Genomic DNA, 9,701 nt, shown 5'->3' on the forward strand with positions numbered 1-9,701 from the left:
TGATGGTGGATGAGGAGTGTGATGGTGGATGTGCTATACTGAGGGAGCGGTGTGATGGTGGATGTGTTATATTGAGGGAGCGGTGTGATGGTGGATGTGTTATACTGAGGAGAAGCAGTGTGATGGTGGATGTGTTATACTGAGGAGGAGCGGTGTGATGGTGGATGAGGAGTGTGATGGTGGATGTGCTATACTGAGGGAGCGGTGTGATGGTGGATGAGGAGTGTGATGGTGGATGTGTTATACTGAGGAGAAGCAGTGTGATGGTGGATGTGTTATACTGAGGGGGGGGAGCGGTGTGATGGTGGATGAGGAGTGTGATGGTGGATGTGTTATACTGAGGGGGGGGAGCGGTGTGATGGTGGATGAGGAGTGTGATGGTGGATGTGTTATACTGAGGGGGAGGAGCGGTGTGATGGTGGATGAGGAGTGTGATGGTGGATGTGTTATACTGAGGAGGAGCGGTGTGATGGTGGATGTGTTATACTGAGGGGGAGCGGTGTGATGGTGGATGTGTTATACTGAGGAGGAGGAGCGGTGTGATGGTGGATGTGTTATATTGAGGAGGGGAAGCGGTGTGATGGTGGATGTGTTATACTGAGGAGGAGGAGCGGTGTGATGGTGGATGTGTTATACTGTGGAGGAGCGGTGTGATGGTGGATGTGTTATACTGAGGAGGAGCGGTGTGATGGTGGATGTGTTATACTGAGGAGGAGCGGTGTGATGGTGGATGTGTTATACTGAGGTGGAGGAGCGGTGTGATGGTGGATGTGTTATACTGAGGGGGAGCGGTGTGATGGTGGATGTGTTATACTGAGGAGGAGCAGTGTGATGGTGGATGTGTTATACTGAGGAGGAGCGGTGTGATGGTGGATGTGTTATACTGAGGAGGAGGAGCGGTGTGAAGCGATCTGCGAATTTTTAGCGAACGACCAACGATGATTTGAGAACATGTTGAAAGATCACAATGAATGATTTCTCAGCCGTCGCTTGATCGTTTGCTGTGTTTACACGAGCTGATTATCGTTCAAATGTGATCGTTATCACGAATATTCGAACGATTATCGCTCCATGTAAACGAATCATAAATCAAACTTCTGTGAAATCAAACTAGGAAGCAACACTGATTGGCAATCAATGTCACATGTTGCTAAGCAAATGGAATAGACAACAGGTGGAAATTATTGGAAACTAGCAAGATACTCAAAGGAATGGTTCTGCAGGTGGGGAGCACAGACCACTTCTCAGTACCTAGGCTTTCTGGCTGATGTTTTGCTCACTTTTGAATGTTGGTGGTGCTGTCACACTCATGGTAGCATGAGACGGACCCTACAACCCACACAAGTGGCTCAGGTAGTGCAGCTCATCCAGGATGGCACATCCATGTAAGCTGAGGCTGGAGGCAGTACCAGAAGATGCGGAGGAGGCTGTAGAAAGGAAACGCCTTGCTACCTCCTCCTTTGTGCAGGAGGGAACAGGAGGAGCACTGCCAAAGCCCTGCAAAATGACCTCCAGCAGGCCCCAAATGTCCATGTGTCTGCACAAACGGTTAGAAACTGACACCATGAGGATGGCATGAGGGCCCGACGTCCACAGATGGGGGTTGTGCTCACAGCCCAACACTGTGCAGGACGCTTGGCATTTGCCAGAGAACACCAGGATTGGCAGATTCACCACTGGCGCCCTGTGCTCTTCACAGATGAAAGCAAGTTCACACTGATCACATGTAACAGACGTGACGAGATGCCGTGGAGAGCGATCTGCCTGCAACATCCTTCAGCCTGACCGTTTTTCGAGTGGGTCAGTAATGGTGTGGGGTGGCATTTCTTTGGAGGGCCACACAGCCCTCTATGTTGCCAGAGGTAGCCTGACTGCCATTGGGTACTGAGAGGAAATCCTCAGACCCCTTGTAAGACCATATAGTGGTGCGGTTGGCCCTGGGCTCTTCCTAATGCAGGACAATCTCATGTGACTGAGTGTGTCAGCAGTTCCTGCAAGATAAAGACATTGAATCTATGGACTGGCCGCCCGTTCCCCAGACCTGAATCCCCCTGAGCCTATCTGGGACATAATGTCTCGCTCCATCCACAAACATCACGTTGCAGCACAGACTGTCCAGGAGTTGGTGGCTGCTGTAGTCCAGATCTTGGAGGAGATCCCTCAGGAGACCATTCGCCACCTCATCAGGAGCATGCCCGGGCCTTGTAGGGAGGTCATACAGCCACCTCATCAGGAGCATGCCCAGGTGTTGTAGGGCGGTCATACAGCCACCTCATCCGGAGCATGCACAGGTGTTGTAGTGAGGTCATACAGACACCTCATCGGGAGCAAGCCCAGGCCTTGTAGGGAGATCATACAGCCACCTCATCAGGAGCATGCCCGGACCTTGTAGGGAGGTCATACAGACACCTCATCAGGAGCATGCCCAGGTGTTGTAGGGAGGTCATACAGCCACCTCAGCAGGAGCATGCCCAGGTGTTGTAGGGAGGTCATACAGCCACCTCATCAGGGGCATGCCCGGGCCTTGTAGGGAGGTAATACAGCCACCGCATCAGGGGCATGCCCGGGCCTTGTATGGAGGTCATACAGCCACCTCATCAGGGGCATGCCCAGGTGTTGTAGGGAGGTCATACAGACACCTCATCAGGGGCATGCCCGGGCCTTGTAGGGAGGTCATACAGCCACCTCATGAGGAGGATGCCCCGGCCTTGTAGGGAGGCCATACAGCCACCTCATCAGGAGCATGCCCAGGTGTTGTAGGGAGGTCATACAGCCACCTCATCGGGAGCATGCCCGGGCCTTGTAGGGCGGTCATATAGCCACCTCATCAGGAGCATGCCCGGACCTTGTAGGGAGGTCATACAGACACCTCATCAGGAGCATGCCCTGGTGTTGTAGGGAGATCATACAGCCACCTCATCAGGAGCATGCCCAGGTGTTGTAGGGAGGTCATATAGACACCTCATCAGGAGCATGCCCAGGTGTTGTAGGGAAGTCATACAGCCACCTCATCAGGGGCATGCCCGGGCCTTGTAGGGAGGTCATACAGCCACCTCATCAGGAGCATGCCCGGACCTTGTAGGGAGGTCATACAGCCACCTCATCAGGAGCATGCCCAGGTGTTGTAGGGAGGTCATACAGACACCTCATCAGGAGCATGCCCAGGTGTTGTAGGGAGGTCATACAGCCACGTCATCAGGGGCATGCCCGGGCCTTGTAGGGAGGTCATACAGCCACCTCATCAGGAGGATGCCTGGGCCTTGTAGGGAGGTCATACAGCCACCTCATCAGGAGCATGCCCAGGTGTTGTAGGGAGGTCATACAGACACCTCATCAGGGGCATGCCCGGGCCTTGTAGGGAGGTCATACAGACACCTCATCAGGAGCATGCCCAAGTGTTGTAGGTAGGTTATACAGACACCTCATCAGGAGCGTTCCCGGGCCTTGTAGGGAGGTTATACAGCCACCTCATCAGGAGCATGCCCAGGTGTTGTAGGGAGGTCATACAGACACCTCATCGGGAGCATGCCCGGGCCTTGTAGGGAGGTCATACAGCCACCTCATCAGGAGCATGCCCGGACCTTGTAGGGAGGTCATACAGCCACCTCATCAGGAGCATGCCCGGGCCTTGTAGGGAGGTCATACAGCCACCTCATCAGGAGCATGCCAGGTGTTGTAGGGAGGTCATACAGCCACCTCATCAGGGGCATGCCCAGGTGTTGTAGGGAGGTCATACAACCACCTAATCAGGGGCATGCCCGGGCCTTGTAGGGAGGTCATACAGACACCTCATAGGGAGCATGCCCGGGCCTTGTAGGGAGATCATACAGCCGCCTCATCAGGAGCATGCCCGGACCTTGTAGGGAGGTCATACAGCCACCTCATCAGGAGCATGCCCGGGCCTTGTAGGGAGGTCATACAGCCACCTCATCAGGAGCATGCCAGGTGTTGTAGGGAGGTCATACAGCCACCTCATCAGGGGCATGCCCAGGTGTTGTAGGGAGGTCATACAACCACCTCATCAGGGGCATGCCCGGACCTTGTAGGGAGGTCATACAGCCACCTCATCAGGGGCATGCCCGGACCTTGTAGGGAGGTCATACAGCCACCTCATCAGGAGCATGCCCGGGCCTTGTAGGGAGGTCATACAGACACCTCATCAGGGGCATGCCCGGGCCTTGTAGGGAGGTCATACAGACACCTCATCAGGAGCATGCCCAAGTGTTGTAGGTAGGTTATACAGACACCTCATCAGGAGCGTTCCCGGGCCTTGTAGGGAGGTTATACAGCCACCTCATCAGGAGCATGCCCAGGTGTTGTAGGGAGGTCATACAGACACCTCATCGGGAGCATGCCCGGGCCTTGTAGGGAGATCATACAACCACCTCATCAGGAGCATGCCCGGACCTTGTAGGGAGGTCATACAGGCACCTCATCAGGAGCATGCCCGGGCCTTGTAGGGAGGTCATACAGCCACCTCATCAGGAGCATGCCAGGTGTTGTAGGGAGGTCATACAGCCACCTCATCAGGGGCATGCCCAGGTGTTGTAGGGAGGTCATACAGACACCTCATCGGGAGCATGCCCGGGCCTTGTAGGGAGATCATAGAGCCGCCTCATCAGGAGCATGCCCGGACCTTGTAGGGAGGTCATTCAGCCACCTCATCAGGAGCATGCCCGGACCTTGTAGGGAGGTCATACAGCCACCTCATCAGGAGCATGCCCGGACCTTGTAGGGAGGTCATACAGCCACCTCATCAGGAGCATGCCCGGGCCTTGTAGGGAGGTCATACAGACACCTCATCAGGGGCATGCCCGGGCCTTGTAGGGACGTCATACAGACACCTCATCAGGAGCATGCCCAAGTGTTGTAGGTAGGTTATACAGACACCTCATCAGGAGCGTTCCCGGGCCTTGTAGGGAGGTTATACAGCCACCTCATCAGGAGCATGCCCAGGTGTTGTAGGGAGGTCATACAGACACCTCATAGGGAGCATGCCCGGGCCTTGTAGGGAGATCATACAGCCACCTCATCAGGAGCATGCTCGGACCTTGTAGGGAGGTCATACAGCCACCTCATCAGGAGCATGCCCGGGCCTTGTAGGGAGGTCATACAGCCACCTCATCAGGAGCATGCCAGGTGTTGTAGGGAGGTCATACAGCCACCTCATCAGGGGCATGCCCAGGTGTTGTAGGGAGGTCATACAGCCACCTCATCAGGAGCATGCCCAAGTGTTGTAGGTAGGTTATACAGACACCTCATCAGGAGCGTTCCCGGGCCTTGTAGGGAGGTCATACAGCCACCTCATCAGGAGCATGCCCAGGTGTTGTAGGGAGGTCATACAGACACCTCATCAGGGGCATGCCCAGGTGTTGTAGGGAGGTCATACAGCCACCTCATCAGGAGCATGCCCGGGCCCTGTAGGGAGGTCATACAGCCACCTCATCAGGAGCATGCCGGGGTGTTGTAGGGAGGCGATACAGACACCTCATCAGGAGCATGCCCAGGTGTTGTAGGGAGGTCATACAGACACCTCATCAGGGGCATGCCCAGGTGTTGTAAGGAGGTCATATAGACACGTGGAGGCCACACACAATACTCAGCCTCATTGTGACTAGTTTTAAAGGGGTAGTGCGGCGCTTAACAATTATTCACTAAATAACACACATTACAAAGTTATACAACTTTGTAATGTATGTTATGTTAGTGAATCGCCCCCTTCCCCGTGTTTCCCCCCACCCACACCAGACCCGGAAGTGTAGTGCTCTATACATACCTGCTTCTTGCCGACCCCCGTCCGCCATCTTGTGCCAATGATGTCATCTTCGGATGGACGGCCGAACCGCTCCGACCGTCCCTAGTGCGGGCCGCCCTCTGCCGCGTCATCAGCTACTCAGCCGCGATTGGCTGAGCATAACTATGCTCAGCCAATCGCGGCTGAGTAGCTGATGACGCGGCAGAGGATGACATCATTGGCACAAGATGGCGGACGGGGGTCGGCAAGAAGCAGGTATGTATAGAGCACTACACTTCCGGGTCTAGCGTGGGGGGGGGGGAACACGGGGAAGGGGGCCATTCACTAACATAACATACATTACAAAGTTGTATAACTTTGTAATGTGTGTTATTTAGTGAATAATTGTTTAGCACCACACTACCCCTTTAAGGATATTACATCAAAGTTGGATCAGCCTGGAGTGTGTTTCCATTTTAATTTTGTGTGCGACTCCAAATCCAGCCCTCTATTGGGTAATAAATGTGATTTCCATTGATGATTTTTGTGATTTTGTTGTCAGCACATTCAGCTTTGTACAGAACAAAGTATTCAATGAGAAGATTTTATTCATTCAGATCTAGAATGTGTTATATGAGTGTTCCCTTTTTTTTGAGCAGTGTATGTGTATATATGTGTGTGTGCGTTTCTTACCCTTATTCTCGGTGCAGTTAGTAGTTTGCTCCATGGTCTGGTAAGACTGGTAGGAACACTGCCCTGCCCCCGTAGTGCCACATAGGGCAGTGCTCCTAATGATCTTACTGGACCGAGAAGTAAACGAGTAACAGTGCTGAGGATGAAGGTAAGAGACATACCATCCTCCCTGGCATCTTCTGTGCTATAGGGACATATAGTTTAGATTCAGCTAAGCTGCTAATAGTTCCCCTAAATATATTGTGAAGTTAATATATTTTGTATGTATATTTGTGTTTCTATATTTATTTGTTTTTCTAAATAAAACTTTGATAATATCTAGAAATTGTCTGTATTACAGCTGTGGTGTCTTGTCTGGTCTCTTACATATGGGGGCACTCTGTCCTGTATAGGTTATGCTCCATCCCCCGACACATACAGGGAATATATCTCTGCATATTAACATTGTAGACCACAGGATGACATATTACATGGTCCACACGACTACTGACCCCTCACCCCTGATGCTTTCACATCCTGGCCTGTGTATTGTAAGACTGTACACACTCATGGACCTCGGTATAGCCGCTCCATTCTAGTGCAGCAGTGATAGAAGAGCTGTATGGAGGAGCACTGGTATACATTATAGCCGCCTAGACTGGAGTGTCCCCTGACAGACCCCAACATCAGCAACTCCTGTCTAGTCTCCTCACTAGTGACCGGTCCAGAGGAGCTGCCAGCCTGACCACACCGGCTGCACTGCATGCTGGGAAATGTAGTATCAGCCCTCTGCTGTGCGGGCCTGAGATGCTGTGAGGGGGGAGAGGGGCGCAGTGCTCAGCTCCTGTATCTAATCTTAGGCCATGTTCACACAACGTGTGATTTATATAAAAAACATACATTGTATGTGAATAAATGGAATCCCATCCGGAGCGTATACACATGGTATACCCTACGGCCAGGATTACATGAGGCAGCACGAAAAACTGAACAGCGGCTGCACTGTGTGCTGGGCTGTGTATCTACTACCATGTGTGATACTGTATCCTGGGCTGTGTATCTACTACCATGTGTGATACTGTGTGCTGGGTGTGTATCTACTACCATGTGTGATACTGTGTGCTGGGCTGTGTATCTACTACCATGTGTGATACTGTATCCTGGGCTGTGTATCTACTACCATGTGTGATACTGTGTGCTGGGTGTGTATCTACTACCATGTGTGATACTGTGTGCTGGGTGTGTATCTACTACCATGTGTGATACTGTGTGCTGGGCTGTGTATCTACTACCATGTGTGATACTGTATGCCGGGTGTGTATCTACTACCATGTGTGATACTGTGTGCTGGATGTGTATCTACTACCATGTGTGATACTGTGTGCTGGGCTGTGTATCTACTACCATGTGTGATACTGTGTGCTGGGCTGTGTATCTACTACCATGTGTGATACTGTGTGCTGGGTGTGTATCTACTACCATGTGTGATATTGTGTGCTGGGTGTGTATCTACTACCATGTGTGATACTGTATCCTGGGCTGTGTATATACTACCATGTGTAATACTGTGTATCTACTACCATGTGTGATACTGTGTGCTGGGCGGTGTATCTACTACCATGTGGGATACTGTATCCTGGGCTGTGTATCTACTACCATGTGTGATACTGTATCCTGGGCTTTGTATCTACTACCATGTGTGATACTGTGTGCTGGGTGTGTATCTACTACCATGTGTGATACTGTATCCTGGGCAGTGTATCTTCTACCATGTGTGATACTGTGTGCTGGGTGTGTATCTACTACCATGTGTGATATTGTGTGCTGGGCTGTGTATATAATACTATATGTGATACTGTGTGCTGGGCTGTGTATCTAATACCATGTGTGATACTGTGTGCTGGGTTTGTATCTACTACCATGTGTGATACTGTGTGCTGGGCTGTGTATCTACTACCATGTGTGATACTGTATCCTGGGCTGTGTATCTAATACCATGTGTGATACTGTGTGCTGAGCTGTGTATCTACTACCATGTGTGATACTGTGTGCTGGGTGTGTATCTACTACCATGTGTGATACTGTGTGCTGGGTGTGTATCTACTACCATGTGTGATACTGTGTGCTGGGCTGTGTATCTACTACCATGTGTGATACTGTGTGCTGGGCTGTGTATCTACTACCATGTGTGATACTGTGTGCTGGGCTTTGTATCTACTACCATGTGTGATAATGTATCCTGGGCTTTGTATCTACTACCATGTGTGATACTGTATCCTGGGCTGTGTATTTACTACCATGTGTGATACTGTGTGCTGGGTGTGTATCTACTACCATGTGTGATACTGTGTGCTGGGTGTGTATCTACTACCATGTGGGATACTGTATCCTGGGCTGTGTATCTACTACCATGTGTGATACTGTGTGCTGGGCTGTGTATCTACTACCATGTGTGATACTGTGTGCTGGGCTTTGTATCTACTACCATGTGTGATACTGTATCCTGGGCTTTGTATCTACTACCATGTGTGATACTGTATCCTGGGCTTTGTATCTACTACCATGTGTGATACTGTGTGCTGGGCTGTGTATCTACTACCATGTGTGATACTGTATCCTGGGCTGTGTATCTACTACCATGTGTGATACTGTGTGCTGGGTGTGTATCTACTACCATGTGTGATACTGTGTGCTGGGTGTGTATCTACTACCATGTGGGATACTGTATCCTGGGCTGTGTATCTACTACCATGTGTGATACTGTGTGCTGGGCTGTGTATCTACTACCATGTGTGATACTGTGTGCTGGGCTTTGTATCTACTACCATGTGTGATACTGTATCCTGGGCTTTGTATCTACTACCATGTGTGATACTGTATCCTGGGCTTTGTATCTACTACCATGTGTGATACTGTATCCTGGGCTGTGTATCTACTACCATGTGTGATACTGTATCCTGGGCTGTGTATCTACTACCATGTGTGATACTGTGTGCTGGGTGTGTATCTACTACCATGTGTGATACTGTGTGCTGGGTGTGTATCTACTACCATGTGGGATACTGTATCCTGGGCTGTGTATCTACTACCATGTGTGATACTGTGTGCTGGGCTGTGTATCTACTACCATGTGTGATACTGTGTGCTGGGCTTTGTATCTACTACCATGTGTGATACTGTATCCTGGGCTTTGTATCTACTACCATGTGTGATACTGTATCCTGGGCTTTGTATCTACTACCATGTGTGATACTGTATCCTGGGCTGTGTATCTACTACCATGTGTGATACTGTA

Source organism: Dendropsophus ebraccatus, chromosome 13, assembly GCF_027789765.1.
Source record: "Dendropsophus ebraccatus isolate aDenEbr1 chromosome 13, aDenEbr1.pat, whole genome shotgun sequence".
Taxonomy (NCBI): Eukaryota; Metazoa; Chordata; class Amphibia; order Anura; family Hylidae; genus Dendropsophus; species Dendropsophus ebraccatus.